The sequence below is a fragment of the Bos indicus genome, chromosome 4, assembly GCF_029378745.1.
Source record: "Bos indicus isolate NIAB-ARS_2022 breed Sahiwal x Tharparkar chromosome 4, NIAB-ARS_B.indTharparkar_mat_pri_1.0, whole genome shotgun sequence".
In the NCBI taxonomy this organism is placed as follows: domain Eukaryota; kingdom Metazoa; phylum Chordata; class Mammalia; order Artiodactyla; family Bovidae; genus Bos; species Bos indicus.
In genome coordinates this window covers 104908846-104926831 of record NC_091763.1, presented here as the reverse complement: position 1 = coordinate 104926831, position 17986 = coordinate 104908846, and the positions used below count along the sequence as shown (strand labels likewise).

At 45.1% G+C, this 17986-nt stretch overlaps 1 protein-coding gene and 1 non-coding gene across 3 annotated transcripts in view; one reads left to right on the top strand and one right to left on the bottom strand.

The window, feature by feature from the left end:
• Positions 1-17986, bottom strand: part of TMEM178B (transmembrane protein 178B) — a 415372-nt gene that overhangs the window by 168993 nt on the left and 228393 nt on the right. The gene's annotated exons all lie outside the window — the stretch shown is intronic.
• TRNAS-GGA (transfer RNA serine (anticodon GGA)) lies at positions 14670-14742 on the top strand. Its single transcript has one exon. It is a non-coding gene; the product is annotated as a tRNA-Ser (tRNA).

Below are 17986 nucleotides of genomic sequence, written 5' to 3'. Positions count from 1 at the left end.
CTCACGCTTCCAGGATTTCTAATTGACACCGAGGACATATTCCTCGGCCTTGTTGGTTGTCACGATGATGATTATTGTTAATAACAATATAAACAGCAATGTGTATTGTGCGCCCGTGACAGGGCAGATAGGGAAGATACAGAAGATGAACAGCACAGGCTGGTCCCAGGCCTTGGATCATTTTCAGATTTCCAGCCAGCCTGCGCGCTTCGAATTTGATTTCAACCTCGCTGTTTCCCAGCACAACTCAGAGGCTGTTTGCACAATTTAGGAACTCCACAAATAGATACTGGTGATAACGATGATGAACCCAGGCTGCCTCCAGTGAGTGGGAAATAGCTTTTGCATCTGTTTAAATCCAAGCCCCGCGGGTTCTGGGGCGAGGGCTAAATGCTGGGGCCCAAGCTTCTCCATTCCTGCCTGCACATGAGACCCATCTTGGGAGCAATTTTTTTAATGCTGACAATTAGGCCCCAGACAAGCACATCAGAAACCCCACTGGGGCCTGGGTATCAGTCCTCTTTGAAGCTCTCCAGGTGACCCAGTGGCCAGCAGGGCTGAGAACTATGGCTCTGGCCTGAAGGCTATTCAGCCACACATTCTTCCTTTGTGTCCTACTCAGGCCTGGAGCAAAATCACAGGCAGTGGAACCACCATTGAGCGCTGAAAGCCATTTTCAAGGAATCACGGCCCACTGGGAAGGGAAGCCTGAGCAGGCCACAAGTGATGACCAGTGATTGCCCGTGCTCCCCTCTCTGGCGTGGCTTCCTCCTGAAGCCTGATCTTGGTCCTCAGGGCCTCTGACCAGTGCAGTGGAGGTGTGCATGACACCCAATAAATGTCACTTGCCACGGGGGTTAGTGAGGCTTCACTGTTCACACAGGTGGCACCTTCAACACATGAGGGCAGAGATGCTCAAGACCATGGGGCCAACCGCTTCAGGACAGGCAACATGGAAGTGTCTGACCTCCTGGACAGGATGGACAAGAACCACCAGCCCCGTACTGGAGGTGAGTCTGTAGCTGGTCTGGAGATACTCAGGGCTATAGATCTGGTCTTGGCTGCCCCGGACACTGAGCCGCACACTGCCAGCTGCACAGGCTTTCAGTGGGTCCTTAGTGGCCAGAAGTTCCTTCCTCTATAGAGACAAGTCATACTCCAACAGACTTCACTTTCTCAAGAATCATGTCCATGGGATGATGTTTCACCACTGACTGTGATGAGGCTTATTCTCAACCAAGGACTCTGAGGGAATCCAGGTGAGCTAAAATGGGAAAGCAAATTGCAAGAATCCTCTTTGACTCTGGAAGCCTTCCCCTGTAAGAAAGGCTAGTGGCTAACCTCATAGACAGGGTGCTGCAGCTCAGAGATTAAGAGCAGGAGCTGGACTCAGACCTCCCAGGTCCAAATCCCTTGCTACTTATTAGCTGTGTGACCTCGAGCCAGTTACTTAACCTCTCTGTGCTGTAGTTTCTTTTTCGGCAAAATGGGATGATCCTGGGAATATCTCCATTGTAGATTTGTTTGCGGATTAAATTCAGGGTAAGAGTTGAAGTATTTAACAAATGGAATAGCAATGACATGTTGAATGAGTGAATGAATGAATGCATACATGGCCGGATGAGTGGATAAGGAAAGGATTCCAGGACTCACTCAAGATGGAGAAGGGTCTAAGGCTCCAGGTACGGGGGCTGCAGGAGACAGGAGTCCAAGGAACCAGAGTGGGATCATCTGGCCTCCGAGGACTGAGGAGACGTACCACCCTTTGAGCTCTCACAAGGCTCAGAAACTGTAAGTCATGTTTCTTCTCTTCCAGAGCTCACTCCAGCCACAGAAGTCATCTGGACTTCTCCAGCTCAAACGCACATGCCTGATAGAGGTCCCTAAACCAAACTAAGAGCCAACGTGTGATAAATGCATACGCTCTACTGAGCCGCCAATACTGCCAGTCCTCACATCACTCTTCTAAGTCAGGTTTGCTAGATCCCCAGTGGATGGGGCGGGGGCACTGAGGCACTAGGGTGCTAAGAAACTTGCCTACGATCTCACAGCTAGTGAATGGAAAAGCATAGAACACATTCCAAGTGGCCTTTTTTTTTTCTTTAATGGACCATTTTAAAAATATCTATTGAATTTGTTACATTGCTTCTGTTTTACGTTCAGGTTTTTTTGGCCTCAATACATGTGCGATCGGTTCAGTTCAGTTCAGTTCAGTCGCTCAGTCGTGTCTGACTCTTTGCAACCCCATGAATCGCAACACACCAGGCCTCCCTGTCCATCACCAACTCCCGGAGTTCACTCAGACTCACATCCATCGAGTCAGTAATGCCATCCAGCCATCTCATCCTCTTTCATCCCCTTCTCCTCCTGCCCTCAATCCCTCCCAGCATCAGAGTCTTTTCCAATGAGTCAACTCTTCGCATGAGGTGGCCAAAGTACTGGAGTTTCAGCTTTAGCATCATTCCTTCCAAAGAAATCCCGAGGTTGATCTCCTTCAGAATGGACTGCTTGGATCTCCTTGCAGTCCAAGGGACTCTCAAGAGTCTTCTCCAACACCACAGTTCAAAGGCATCAATTCTTCAGTGCTCAGCTTTCTTCACAGTCCAACTCTCACATCCATACATGACCACTGGAAAAACCACAGCCTTGGCTGTGCAATATTAGCTCCCTAACCAGGGATCAAGCCCACACCCCACTGCATTGGAAGGTGAAGTCTTAACCACAGACCACCAGGGAAGTCCCTCAAGTGGTCTTTAAATGGGCGTTAAACCCCATTGTTTTGAACCCTGATGGTCAGAAGAGACACACATGGACACAATCAGAAAGACAGTTCTCCCATCCCATTCTTTAGAAGATGGCCCCTCTATGAGACATTTCATCATCAAAAAAAAAAAAAAAAAATGTGTAGTTATCCCTTTTCTTGACAAGATACTAAGCTAAAGTTCAAAGTACTTTGGGGACCAAAGGCTAACCAAATGGGCACCAATACTGCCATTGCCACGTCTTTAGAGGAAGATGAGTCTTCTGTCTGTGGGATCAAGCTACAAAAGACCAGAAGCGTCTGAGAAAAGGCTGTCAGTCTGTCAATGAGGGTCTCTTTTCCTAAAGAAAACCTTATGGGAACCACTACACTGGTGGCCAGGTGCTCAAAAGCCAATTTATTTCTAGAGTGACTCTTCCATGCTCTTGTTCTAAATACAGTAGTCCACTTGGGTCACCATCTGTCTTGATTTTATGCTATTCTTAAACCTTCTGCTTTGTATTTTATCTTCTGGAGATCAGAAAGAATCCCATTTTTAAGTCTTTGACAATTCTCTCCATTACAGTCACCAATTTTTTTTGCAATTGCTTAAAACTTGGTAAAAATTGTTCATTTTTTTTGGCACAGTATATCATATTCAAGCTTGGATCCAAGGTAAGCATTTCTGGCACATATGGTTAAAAAAAAAAAAAAAGATCTCCTTAACTGAATTAAGACAGCATGGGAGATACACATTCATTTAGCCCATTTTCAAACGTTGCTTTCTAGCAGTTTAACAATATTTGACAGTATTATTCTTAGCACATGTGGTGGAGCTGGTGTGTTGCTCTCTATAAGGTAACAGATATTGCAAAAGCAAGATGAGCTGCGAATCAGATAGACTTAAAGTAGCAAAGTTCCAGATGTCTGCTACAGGCTTCTGAGGGGTAGGCTCAGGTTTGGTTGTAAAACAGTCTGGCAGCATGGAACAGGGCTGAAGAGAGGAGACACATTTTAGTCCCTAATACATTTCTATCTCCCCTTGAGTGACAAGTAGTGGTGCCCTGCTACTACTTGTAATAGTAGTGGAGTAGTGCCCCACTCCGAGTGAAAACATTTTAAGCTCAGAGAAAAGAAAGAAAGAAAGTGAAGTCACTCAGTCGTGTCCAGCTTTTTGCGACCCCATGGACTGCAGCCTACCAGGCTCCTCCGTCCATGGGATTCTCCAGGCAAGAATACTGGAGTGGGTTGCCATTTCCTTCTCCAGGGGATCTTCCCAACCCAGGGATCAAACCCAGGTCTCCCACACTGCAGGCAGACGCTTTAACCTCTGAGCCACCAGGGGGTCAGACAAAGCATTTAATCAAATAAATGAAAGCAAGAGAAAGACCTGAATGGTTTAATAAATTGACCCACTTGGGTTTTTCCCTCCACTAAATTAATTCAAGCCAACTTGGATATATGGAAACCCGGCCTTCTTAGTATTAAAATACGCAATTATTGATTTTTTCAACCCCATTCCCATCCTCAAAATGGGTTGTAAGGATGACCAGCCATCATCATACTTTGTTTAGAGACTCAGCATCCAGTACGTTTGTATGTCACTCACATAGCGGATGCCACATTGTAGGCTCAATGAATCGTCATTGTATGGATAAACGGACAGATGGATAGACAGACAGATGGACATCCTATACCACCCTAGGTTGTGATCATACTACAATTCTAACCAGGTCTGATAAAGCTTATTCAATAAGAGATGCTTTAACTAAAATTAAAAATAAATCTACATCCCTCTCAAGTACATAATTTTTAAAAGCCAAAGTCTAATAAGATAATCTTTTGAAAAAATGCTCCTGACACTGCGCGCCTGCAGATGCTGCTGCTGAGTGCAGATGCTAGCACAGCCATGTTCCGCAGCTTGTGACAACCCTACACAATCACCACAGTTGCTGTTTTGTTAGTGGTTCAAAATATACCAAGTGCAATTTAATACTTGTTGACTGAAAACAAAGAAGCATAACCTAAAAGTTGAGAATTATACTCTATTTAATGAACAAACTTGAGGACTTAAGTCCAGAAGGTACGCTCTCAGATAACTCAGAGGGAATGTTTAGAAGTGTTAAGGGAGGAGCCAGGATATAGAGGAGTTTTTGCAGAAAAATCTCCAGGTAGTTGGAACATCAAAAGATTACTATTAAAGAAAACCAGATACTTCAGATTAATGAAGTTAGCACTTTTCTAACTACGGGAAGATGCAAGAGTCTGGGCTCACTGAAATCATTCCTTTGATATGCACCTTAACTGTGTAGGCCAGTATCCTTTTTCTCCATCCTGAATCCCTGGGGGAGGGGCGGGGGGAGGGGTACCATCAGGGGGTGGCTGCAGTGGCCGATGTCTGCAGCAGCCTTTGATTGCTGATATGGAGGGCAACATTCTTTGTCCACATAGTTTATCACCAATCCTTCACTGCTGGCACCCGCGGACAACTTTTGACTGATCCCTAGACTCTGGTAAAATGCTCTTTTCTACCTCACTCTGAAACAGATCATGAAATAAAATCACTTCTGGGACTGGGTTATGACTCAGGATTTCCAATCAGTTTTGTGCCAAAAGTCTGATTAAAACACATCATCCAAAAACCACACTAGAGACTCTCAATCTTGGCATCTGACCATTCCTGGGCAGACATCCCGGGAATTTCTGCTCCAGGACTAAAGGTCATCTTGGCATTAAAAGTTCCCCCATGTCTCACAGGTGCCAGCAGTTTGTCTCCAGTTCCAGGGCTCTTGCCACCTGCTCTTAGTTATTCACACTAATTACAAACACAGCCTTAACCTGCCCTTCTTGCCTCCTCGTCAGCTGGAAAAGGTCTGCCTTTCTCCCTGACATACCTGCAGCCAGGTGGGCAGAGTGGAAAAGGTAGGATTACACCCACCCAGGGCTTCTCTCTACAATAGCAGGACAGCCTGTCATCTCTCATCTCCCATTCAGAAGGCAGCAACCTCCTACCACTCCTGAAGAGGAAAGAAAAGTCCCCTCCCTGTAGGCAGCTCCAGTAATAGCTGGGCTACTAGACGCTACTTTTAAATACAATGGCACTTTCCAAAGCAGCCACATCAGCAAGCTAAAACTTCCTCTGTGTGCTTTGCCCACCGATTGCTTTAAAAAGAACTTCCGAAGACCAACTTCCACCAGGACATTTCAGATAATCCTGAGGGGTGGGGGGGGGGATCTCCAGCACCAGGACAAAGGAGGAAGAGTGGCGAATGCCCACCCATAGCTCCCCATTCCCGTTCCTGGGAGGTTTGGACATGCATGTATCCACGCACCTTGAGAAGACTGTCACCCAGAACTGGAGGAAACTTTAGAAGATGTCACTTCCAAAAATAAAGTGAAATTGATCGTATCAGCCAGTTTCATAAACACACCAACTTCAGAAATGAGTTTTAAGACCCAAAAGAAATGGTCATCCAGAGAGAGTTAGGAAAAAAGAGCTGATGAATGAGACTGATGCTTTTTACACAGTACTGGCCCAAGGATACAGCCCTGTCTATGAACTTCAAACGTGTAGGATTAGCACCTTTGTCTTCAGCACATGGCAGCAAGCACTAAGTAGGTGCTCAATAAATACTTGCAAATAGCAAGTGTGAATATTCAGGATATGGGGGAGGAAAGTGTATAAGCACAGACACACACACAGAGCTATCCAGAAGAAATTCTTCAGGTCTTCCCAGAGTTCAAGACTCCTCCAAAACCACCCTTCTGATTCTCTCACAATCATCAGTCAACTTTCTGATTTAGAATTAGGTGGCCTAAATGTCTTCCTACCTTCCAAGTCACCCTAGAAAAAGGATTAAATACCTCAGTCCCTAAAATGCTTAATTGAATGTTGACTTTATAACCAGTGTTTTAAAGTCTGGTTAACACCAATTTCTTCCTCAGAGAATGCAGTGAGCCGTTACATCAAATTTCTGGATTTGCCAAGCTGAGGCCCAGGCTCAGCCTCACTTGCTAGTCAGCCAGTCTCTTTATGTTAATATCCTTCAGTACAAAAGGCATCAAGGCCAAGTGGTGCCTGAATTAGGTTTGGCAGCCTCTGCAGTGTTGCTATTTCTTCCTCTCTCTGGAGTTCAACCATGTGACCACGGGCAAGATTCCACCCTGAGCATCACTTGCACAGCCTCATCAGGGACGATGAGCCAACAACCTGTCGTGAAAAACATGGAGTATGTCTCAGCTGTCAATCAGACATAATCAAGCTCACAAACAAGAAACAGGACACTTTTTTCAATGAGTAAAATTTTGTTTTTACATACTGATGGCAAGGTGGGAGGGATGAACGGGTCAATAAATAATCTTGTAGAGGAAAAAAACTTATTTTTAAAATAGATTACTGTGATTGAAATAAAGTAAAAGTCCCAGATGACCTTAAAGCTCATTCTGCTCTCAAGTGCCAAGTAACTCCTACCAGCCAAGCTCTGTATCAGTTAATAAGGGAAACACAAGGAAAAAATTGTATAGCTCAGGCCTTCAGGAAGCTTATAATTATGTTTGTGTCATAAAACAGGTACACAAAAAGAAACGCATTAATCCACAAATAATAAATACATATCAGTAAAAGAAAACAATGTCAAAGATCAATAAGTGATTAAATGTAAATGCTGGATATCATGGGCTTCCTAGGTGGCTCAGTGGGTAAAGAATCTGCCTGCCAATGCAGGAGACATAAGTGATGCAGGTTTGATCCCTGGGTTGGGAAGATGCCCTGGAGGAGGGCATGGCAACCCACTCCAGTATTCTTGCCTGGAGAATCCCATGGACAGAGGAGCTTGGCAGTGTACAGGATTGCAAAGAGTTCAACATGACTGAAGTGACTGAGAACGCACGCTGGATATCATTATTGAGATGTTGGACGGTCAAGATCCTTAAAAAAGCTCAAATATTTATAGGAAGTTTCATGAGAAAAGCAGATCCTAAACTAGACCTTGAAGAAGGGGTAAGATCTGCAAATGGGAGTGTGAAAAGGCCTCCTGGGTAAGGAAGCCAGTACCAGCATGGGTGTGCAGTGGGCTGCCCTTGGCATGTTCTGGGTACACCTTTGGAAGTGTGGATTCAGATTGGCTGGAGCCAGGAGTTCCTCAGTGACAACCTATGCATTACAGACTCTAGGTTGTTCATAAGATAAATTGTTTGCCAAGAGAATGAGGAAACAGTGGCTGACTTTATTTTAGGGGGCTCCAAAATCACTACAGATGGTGATTGCAGCCATGAAATTAAAAGACGCTTACTCCTTGGAAGGAAAGTGACGACCAACCTAGACAGCATATTAAAAAGCAGAGACGTCACTTTGTCAACAAAGGTCCATCTAGTCAAGGCTACGGTTTTTCCAGTGGTCATGTATGGATGTGAGAGTTGGACTGTAAATAAAACTGAGCACCGAAGAATTGATGCTTTTGAACTGTGGTGTTGGAGAAGACTCTTGAGAGTCCCTTGGACTGCAAGGTGATCCAACCAGTCCATCCTAAAGGAGATCAGTCCTAGGTGTTCATTGGAAGGGCTGATGTTGAAGTTGAAACTCCAATAATTTGGCCACCTGATGCAAAGGGCTGACTCATTTGAAAAGACCCTGATGTTGGGAAAGATTGAGGGCAGGAGGAGAAGGGGATGACAGCAGATGAGATGGTTGGATGGCATCACCGACTCAATGGACATGGGTTTGAGTGGACTCCAGGAGTTGGTGATGGACAGGGAGGCCTGGTGTGCTGCAGTTCATGGGGTCACAAAGAGTCGGACATGACTGAGTGACTGAACTGAACTGAGAGGATGGGGTGCAGGAAAGCAGTGTTTCCAGGAGATTCATCAGGTAGAGGTGTACAGAAGCAACTGACAGTGATCAGGGTGGCAAGGAGATCAGCACCCAAGAAACAGCAACATTTCAGGTGTAACTGGACCGGAAGGGACTGATTGGAGGGACATTCCAAAAAAAAAAATCGGACCTTGGCAACTGACTGCATGCGTGCCTGTGTGTGTGCTAAGTCATTTCAGTCCTATCTGACTCTTTGAAACCCTATGGACTGTAGCCCGCCAGGCTCCTCTGTCCAGACAAGATACTGGAGTGAGTAGCCATGCCCTCCTCCAGGGGATCTTCCTGACCCAGGGATCAAACCATGTCTCTTACATCTCCTGCATTGGCAGGCAGGTTCTTTACCACTGAGCCACCTAGGAAGCCCCAGCTGACTGGATACGTGCCCCTAAAACAGAACCAACTATCAAGAATGGGCCTTGGCTTTCATGCATGAGGAATATCAGGAAGAAGACTCAAGTGTGGCTGGAGAATGACTCGATGAGCTTGCACCAGACTGAGTCTGAATAACAATGTGATACGGGAATAGAAATGGCCAGTGAGCACCTGGTCCATCTTCTGCTACAACTCCACGAGACAACAGTGCAGCCTGGAAATATCTGAATACAGCAGGCAGCTTGGCCATTAGGGTGACCGAGATGTCAGAGGGAGGACGGTGAGCACTGAGGATCAGAAAGAGTATCCGGGAAGAGTGGAGAGAGATGAGAGCCACTGATGCAGACAGCGCAGGAGCACCTGCCAAGGCAGAAGGGAAAGAAAGACTGGAGTGGGGCATGGCGGCCTCAGGAGCAACACCAAGCACTGCTGAGAAGCAGAGGAGAAGGAGGATGCCCAAGAAAGGGACACTGGATCTGAACCAACTGCTCCTCAGAGAGCATCATCTCAGTCGGCTGGTGAACACAGAAGCTAGATCCCAAGGAGCCAGGGAGACACAAGATATGGGGACAGGTATGTGGTGGAAGCAGACAGCTCATACACGTAAACACAGGGTTGCTCACATGATCACGCACACAGCACTGAATGCAAGACAGTAGTGAAGGCAGATACAGCCCTGCGGGAGTCCCATGCCCACCCCCTTAGGAGGAATGCTGCCCCGTCTTCAAGAGTAGAGACATCCTGAGAGCCAGGAGCCAGCCTCCTCTCTGACAAGAAAATCAAGAAAAAACAGAAATCCTACAGGAGAAAACCACCCCACGAGGCCAACAGCATGCAAGGCGCAGCCTGGAAAGCTGTCGATCTGAGGACAGAAGCCACACGGCTGCTCTTTCTTCCCTATAAGGTTGATTCCAGCTGGCAGGGGTTAAACATTTCCAAGAAGAGATGAGAGAAGAATCTCCTGGGTTTCCAGAGGAGAAGCTCCAGCTGTTGCTACTACATGAGAGAAAAGTCAGGTGGTGGTGATCCTGCTCTGAAACGGCTGCACCACAGGCAACCAAAACTTTTGGCTTGGTCTGTTTTCACCTCATTGCTCTCGGCTCTCGCTGGCATCATCGTTTCGTGGAAGCTCGAACTGCTTCCTGTCAGCTCCCTGTCAGGAACTGGATTTAAATCAGAGATTTCTGCACTTAATTTCCTTGTCTCATTGGAGGGCCTCTGATGCAACGTGTGCCTCTATGGCTTTCTGAAATTAGACCCTCTCCACAAAGACACCGGGCTTTCCCAGCGGCGCTAGTGGTAAAGAACCCGTCTGCCAATGCAGGAGGTATAAGTGATGTGGGTTCAATCCCCGGGTCAGGAAGATCCCCTGGAGAAGGAAATGGCAACCCACTCCAGTATTCTTGCCTGGAGAATCCCCTGGACAGAGAAGCCTGGTAGACTAGAGTCCATAGGGTCTCAAAGAGTTGGACACGACTGAAGCGATTTAGCATGCACACGTAGCTACCCAAAGACACATATCAATAATTCAGAAGATACACATGCAGACTTTTCAAAAGAAAAGTATAAAAATAAGTCCAGAAGGCCTGTACTTATCCACCGGAAGCCACTCTGATACTCCTCTTTCAGACTGCCAACTTGCAGAAGGAACTTGTATAATAGCAACATTTTTATCTCTAGAAGGCAGCTGAAGACCCCAGAGGGAAGGCATTTCAGCAGAGGTCAAGGAGCATTTGGAGCCCCAACCATTTGGGGGCATAGAACTTTTTGGAGCAATTGTGTGTGAAATAATCTACTAGTTCTACTAAAGATCCATAATAAAGTCTCCTTGAAAGAAAATGTCTGTGGTTCTTATTCATGTTCGCAGGCACTGTGGGGCACTTTCAGCAAAGCTGATAATGAAACTTCGAATGACAATGTCCTGAGCAGGATTCCATTCTATCAGGTGGAAGGAGACATACAACCCCGGGGAAAGGCATGGGGCACGTGGGCAAGAGTTTCAAGGTGAGCCTGGAGCATGAATGACCTCAGCATCCAGCAGCCTGGAGAGCAGTGGAAAGGAAGCTTCTCTTTTTGGTGAGCTTAGTGGTTGCCAGAAAGAGCACGGTGAGGACAGGGAAAGAAGACATTGTGGTAAGGTCTTCTCTTCTCCTCTCAGCAAACTGGAAACCTTCTTTTCTACTCGATCAAATGCTTGATGCTGCTTCACTTCTGATAATTTTTCTACTGGCTCTGATGCCTCCAAATGGATGAAAAAATAATACTTTACATCTTCTCCTTCAAAGATTTAATTTGTTGCTGTTCAGTTGCCAAGTCATGTCTGACTCTTTGTGACCTGATGGAGTGCAGTATGCCAGGCTTCCCTGTCCTTCACCAACTCCCAGAGTCTGTTCAGACTCATGTCCATCGAGTCAGTGATGCCATCCAACCATCTCATCCTCTGCCACCCCCTTCTCCTTTTGCCCTCAATCTTGCCCAGGATATCAGTCTTTTCCAATGAGTCAGCTCTTCGAATCAGGTAGCTAAAGTATTGGAGCTTCAGTTTCAGCATCAATCATTCCAATGAATATTCAGTATTGATTTCCTTTAAGATTTAATAACTAGTCCAAATTTGGATAACTCTTGCTTGAAGCTTTAGAAAGTCTATCTAAAAAGAACTGACACCCCCTCCTCTCCTTCTGATCAATCTGTTGTGTCTTTCATTAATAAAAACAAAAATACGATAAAGAACTAGCTCTTCCCAATTGAGATCTTTGGGAAGATTTTCTTTAAAAGGTTTCCACCTGCTTTAGGAACTGCTTCTGCCGTGCTATCCGGACCACCAGTGGAGGACTGAAATTCTACGGCTTAGATGGGACTCTATAGGGTCTGCAGGTGCATCTTCTTACGAATGCAAATCGGAGGCAAATTTAGAAACTGTTTTGGAATATGTGACCTTTGGAGACTGAACCTGCAAGCCAAAGACTGTGGTGGTTTAAGAGTCTTTATACTGGAGAAATGTTCAGAAACTTTTGCCTCCCAAATGACCTCTCAGGGCCTGGAAAATATTGAGGGGTTAGGGCTTTATTTCCGAACTCGAAGGACAGTGGGTTTTCTCTCCTATTTTAGCTTTCTTTGGGAAACCAGTCATTTCTGAAACCGACTCATTCTCAGCCACAGGAACATCTTCATGTTGACTCCAAGTTTCTTTCAGAGATGTGAGTCCCTTTCTTCTGAAAGCAGAGCCCAGAAGGAGCTTGCTAACAGAAACCCACTCACTAAGACAGGGAATTCTGGAAGAAAGTAAATTGGGTTTGGGAAGAGGCCGGAGTGGGAAAAGAAGATGAGTGAAGTTTGGATATTTCCAAATTTGCAATAAAGCATCTAACCGTTGAGTAAATATACTCAGTCTGATTCAAAAGAGACATCCAGGTTGGAAACACTGAGGAGTAGGGTGGTTGGCACATGGGTGGTAAGTGAAAGTGTGGGGGTTGATAAAGTCACCCAGGAAGAGTTTATTAAGTAGCGGGAGAAGAGCTCAACCTTAAGGCAGGGATGGCAGAAGAGCAGAGAAGGCCCCAGTTCAGAAGGGATAAAGAAATCAGTAGAGGATGGTGCCATGGAATCTAAGGGGATCTGGTGCTTTGAAAACCAGGAAACTCAAAAACTGCAGAAGAGGTAAATAAAGGGAAAGTGATTTGACACCTGGCAAGTCCTTGGTGACCATGGCTAGGGTAATGATAGCTTTTAAACTTACTAATTCCTAATCAAAGTCATCCTAGCCCCACCATCAAGAATAAGCATGTCCTGGGGAATTTCCTGGTGATCCAGTGGTTAGAACCCTGTGCTTTCCCTGCTGAGGGTCCCAGTTTGATCCCTGGTCAGGGAACTAAGATCCCAGAAGCTGTGCAGCATGACCAAAAAATAAATAAATAAACAACAAAAGATGCTTGCTCCTTGGAAGAAAAGCTATGACAAACCGAGACAGCGTATTAAAAAGCAGAGACATTATTACTACAAACATCTGTCTAGTCAAGGCTATGGGTTTTCCAGTAGTTATGTATGGATATGAGAACTGGACCAAAAAAAAAAAGGCTGAGTGCCAAAGATTGATGCCTTCAAACCATTGTGCTGGAGAAGACTCTTGAGAGTCCCCTGGACTGCAAGGAGATCAAACCAGTCAATCCTAAAGGAAATCAACCCTGAATATTCAATTAGAAGGACTGATGCTGAAGCTGAAGCTCCAATACATTGGCCACCTGATGTGAAAAGCAGACTCATTGGAAAAGACCCTGATGCCGGGAAAGATTGAAGGCAGGAGGAGAAGGGGACGCCAGAAGATGAGATGGTTGGATGGCATCACTGACTCAGTGGACATGAGTAGGAGCAGGCTCTGGGAGATGGTGAAGGACAGGGAAGCCTAGCCTGCTGTAGTCCATGGGGTCACACAGAGTCAGACACAACTGAGTGACTGCTGCTAAGTCGCTTCAGTCGTGTCCGACTCTGTGCGACCCCAGAGACGGCAGACCATCAGGCTCCCCCGTCCCTGGGATTCTCCAAGCAAGAACACTGGAGTGGGTTGCCATTTCCTTCTCCAATGCATGAGAGTGAAAAGTGAAAGTGAAGTCGCTCAGTCATGTCCAACTCTTCTCGACCCCATGGACTGCAGCCCACCACGCTCCTCTGTCCATGGGATTCTCCAGACAAGAGCACTGGAGTGGGGTGCCATCGCCTTCTCCTGAACAACAACAAATAACAAACAAAGAATAAGCATATCTGCCCTTTGTGGTTCTCTTTCTCAACCTCAGCTGTGGGTTGTACTTCAACTGTAAGGACTCCACATCTTTTGAGGACGTGTAACCTGAACTTCAAGGTCCAGCGTCACAGTCTCTCTTCTTCCTCTGAAATTTTAGCTCCACGTGCAGTCACCTTGTGATGACTGCTCAAACCTGGTCCTCATTCTCCCTTAGAGTCTTGTCAAGACTGTCCCACCTCAGACAGTTCCCTTCTCCAGGGGATCTTAGCAACCCAGGGATCGAACCCAGGTCTCCCACATTGCAGACGGATTCTTTACCATCTGAGCCACCAGGGAAGCCCAAGAATACTGGAGTGGGTAGCCTATCCTTTCTCCAGAAGATCTTCCCAACCCAAGAATCAAAACAGGGCCTCCAACATTGCAGGCAGATTCTTTACCAGCTGAGCTACCAGGGAAGAGTTTAGAGAGATAGATATTTGCCTATACTTCTTGTGGGCAGTGGCTCAATAATTCCATTTTTCTGAATCAATCCCAAAGAAATGATACAAATAAGATCTATGTGCAACTATATTAAGTGTAGCATTATTTATAGTAGCAAAAACTTGTAAATTTGATATTCTTCATGTATTGATACTTTAGAGGACTAATAAAACATAGATTTTTAATTACATACTCAATATTTTCACATAGATGCAAAAAGAGGAAAGATAAATATCTTTAATCTATAAAGAACATTTATAAATCAACAATAATTCTATTTTAAAAAGACAAGACATGGATAGGCAATTTACATAAAAATAATCATCAACAAATATTTTAAGTTTATCACAAAGCAATGAAAGAAGATAAAATTAAGATCTATCCCTAATTCACCACATTGGAAAATACTTAAGTATATGTAATATAACCATGAGTATATTAAGGATGTGTATATCTATATATATATATGGGCTTCCCTGATGGCTCAGAGGTTAAAGCATCTGCCTGGAATGCAGGAGACCCGGGTTCAATCCCTGGGTCGGGAAGATCCCCTGGAGAAGGAAATGGCAACCCACTCCAGTACTCTTGCCTGGAGAATCCCATGGAGGGAGGAGCCTGGTGGGCTGCAGTCCATGGGGTCACGAAGAGTTGGACACGACTGAGCAACTTCACTCACTCATATATACATGTGTGTGTGTGTGTCTGTCTGTCTGTCTGTCTGTAAATAATAGAAAGACTATAAAAATATACACCAAAATACTAAGAAATAGTCAATTTGGGGTAATGAGATTATTGGTGATTTTTATATTCTCCTTAGTACTTATCTATTTATTTCCAAACATCTACAACAAATATATATTATGTGTGTAACAAGAAAGATGTTTTAAATTGTTTTCAACAACACACTGGTGAGAAAAGAAAATGTACATCCTATAATGTTAAAGAGCAAAAAGTGGAAATTAAATAAAAAATTTGATCATCTATAATAGATGCATTATATACAGGAAAAACAGTGTTAGAAAATATACTATCTTTGAGTAGATATCTCAGTTGTCAGTATAAATTATAAGTGATTTTTATGTCATTTTTTCTGAATTTTTCATTATTTTATAATGAAAACATACTATTGTTAAAATCATAAATAAAATATGTGAGTTGAATTGATTTACTCTTCCTGTCGGCAAAAATAAAGCCTCTCCTATTTCAAGCTCAAGTTCTGAGTGCCTTTCCCCTATAGGATTAACTTCATCCACTTTCTCAGTCCTCCCCCAGAGCACTTGACAATCAGGATATCTTTGTACCATCTTGTTTTACTTTGGCACTTTGGGTTGATCTGTAATGTCACATCATGGGATGGGTATATGACAGACATGGCCAATTACAATGGAGGCTGGGCATTTAGGAGGCACGGTCCTTATGCCTCTCTGGCCCCAGCTCATCACTGTGTTCTTTGGAGACTGCTGTGGGGTGATGGAGCCTCCCTATGGCTCAGAAGTAAAGAAACCACCTGCCAATGCAGCAGACACAAGAGTTGCATGTTCAATCCCTGGGAAGGGAAGACCCCCTGGAGGAGGAAATGGCAACCTACTCCAATATTCTTGCCTGAAAAAATCCCATGGACACAGGAGCCTGGCAGGCTACAGTCCATGGGGTCACAAAGAACTGGACACAACTGAGCAACTGAGTATGTAGGGCGATGGAGAGACTGAGTGGTGGGGGTTGAGGTCCTGAGCCCCTCCTTCAACTAGAGCAGCTTCACATTTCTCTGTTTTTTTTTTTTTTAATCTTGGGGTTCCACACAAAATCATGTTGAAAAAAAGGGCTCTGCTTGTTTAAAAGAATGGTTTAAAAAATACATTCCGACTTTTCCCCAACCTCTCCCAACCCCACCTGTTATCAGTCTGTCTCACCTGACAGTCTGGACTGAAGTCTGAGAAGACAGAATGATTTCTTCAAGCTGGAGTTCTATTTCTTAATAGACAGGTGGAAAAGAAAGGGATTTCAAAACTGGAGAATCTGAGTTTGCATCTTGGTCCTGCCCTTGTCTTACATTTACCTGATGTGTGACCTGGAGAAAGTTATTCACCTTCTTGTTCCCAGTTTCTTCATCTTCAGATGAGGATAAAAGCCAGATTCCCACCACAGAACGTTATAAAGACTCAGACACCGCAAGTGAAAAGTGCTTTATACAAAACATCTGTTGTAAAAGTAAGTTTTTCACAGAAAACATAATCATAGCCTCCACACTTGTATTCATCCATTCAACAAAGATTCACTGATCATCCATTATATGCAGGTTTCATGTTCTCATCAATATGCCCAAACCACAAGACCCTTCTAGGCTGACATTCAACATGTGGATTAAGCAATTAAAGTATGGAAAGCCATTACTCCTGTGCCTAGAATATAGGAAGTTTGTTTCTCCCCCAACCAACATGGGCTGAAAATCAGGTGGCTTCCTGGATAATAAAGAAGGGACTGACAGCATGTGTTTCTTAGTCCCTATTTATCCCATTTTCTCAGAGAAGGCAATGGCAAGCCACTCCAGTACTCTTGCCTGGAAAATCCCATGGACGGAGGAGCCTGGTAGGCTGCAGTCCATGGGGTCACGAGGAGTCAGACACGACTGAGCGACTTCACTTTCACTTTTCACTTTCATGCATTGGAGAAGGAAATGGCAACCCACTCCAGTGTTCTTACCTGGAGAATCCCAGGGACGGGGGAGCCTGGTGGGCTGCTGTCTATGGGGTTGCACAGAGTCGGACATGACTGAAGTGACTTAGCAGCAGCAGTATCCCGTTTTCTAGGAAGGCTAATCTGTTTCCTCAAGAGGAGGGTCAAGAAAGAACACCCCCAACTGAAGCACTCCCCCAGCCCATCACATTCATTACTCAGGGACCCTGCGACCAAGAACTGCCCCTGAAAGTCTGGATTCTGGCACATGTGTGCACTGATACCATCTGCCTGATGGGAACTTCCTGTTGGGCTGGCGGCAGGGGCTACAAGAGGGGGGTACCACTGAGGACTGAGGAGGAAGGGATCTGAGGGATCCCAGGACTGAGTGAGAGCCCCAGGGCCAGAATCCCCCTTCTAGGGTGCCCTCCTCTGCTACCTGGGATACTGGGTTACACTCATGGACCAGCACCTTTGATATACTGCCTACAGGACAAACTCTTACAAGAATCACTTATTGTGTAAGTAATACTTAAACTTGCTAAATCAATCCACCTTATCCTTTTAAAATTGAAAAACTGTTGTCCTCTTTAATGGAGGAAAATATTATTTCAATACTTAGCTAGGCTGCAGACCAATCATTATCTTTAGAACCAAGTAGCTGTGAAATGGGCTTCCCTGGTGATTCAGATGGTAAAGAATCTGCCTGCAAGGCAGGAGACCCAGGTTCTAACCTTGGGTCAGGAACATTCCCTGGAGAAGGGAATGGCTACCCACTCCAGTATTCTTTCCTGGAGAATTCCACGGACAGAGGAGCCTGGTGGGCTGCAGTCCATGGGATTGCAAAGAGTCGGACACGACTGAGTGACTAACACTACTAGATATAAAATGGTACCAACATCCTCAACCAATCAGTATCTAAAAGGAAAGAGATCTGTATTTTGTATGCTTAACATGTTGTGAAGAGTTGCTGGGTTCAAGAAGCAAAATGAGATGAGGCCACTATGCTTAAGATCCATATAAGAAACGAATTGCCAGTTCAGGTTCAATACAGGATGCTTGGGGCTGGTGCACTGGGATGACCTGGAGGGATTAGGGATCGTATGGGGAGGGAGGT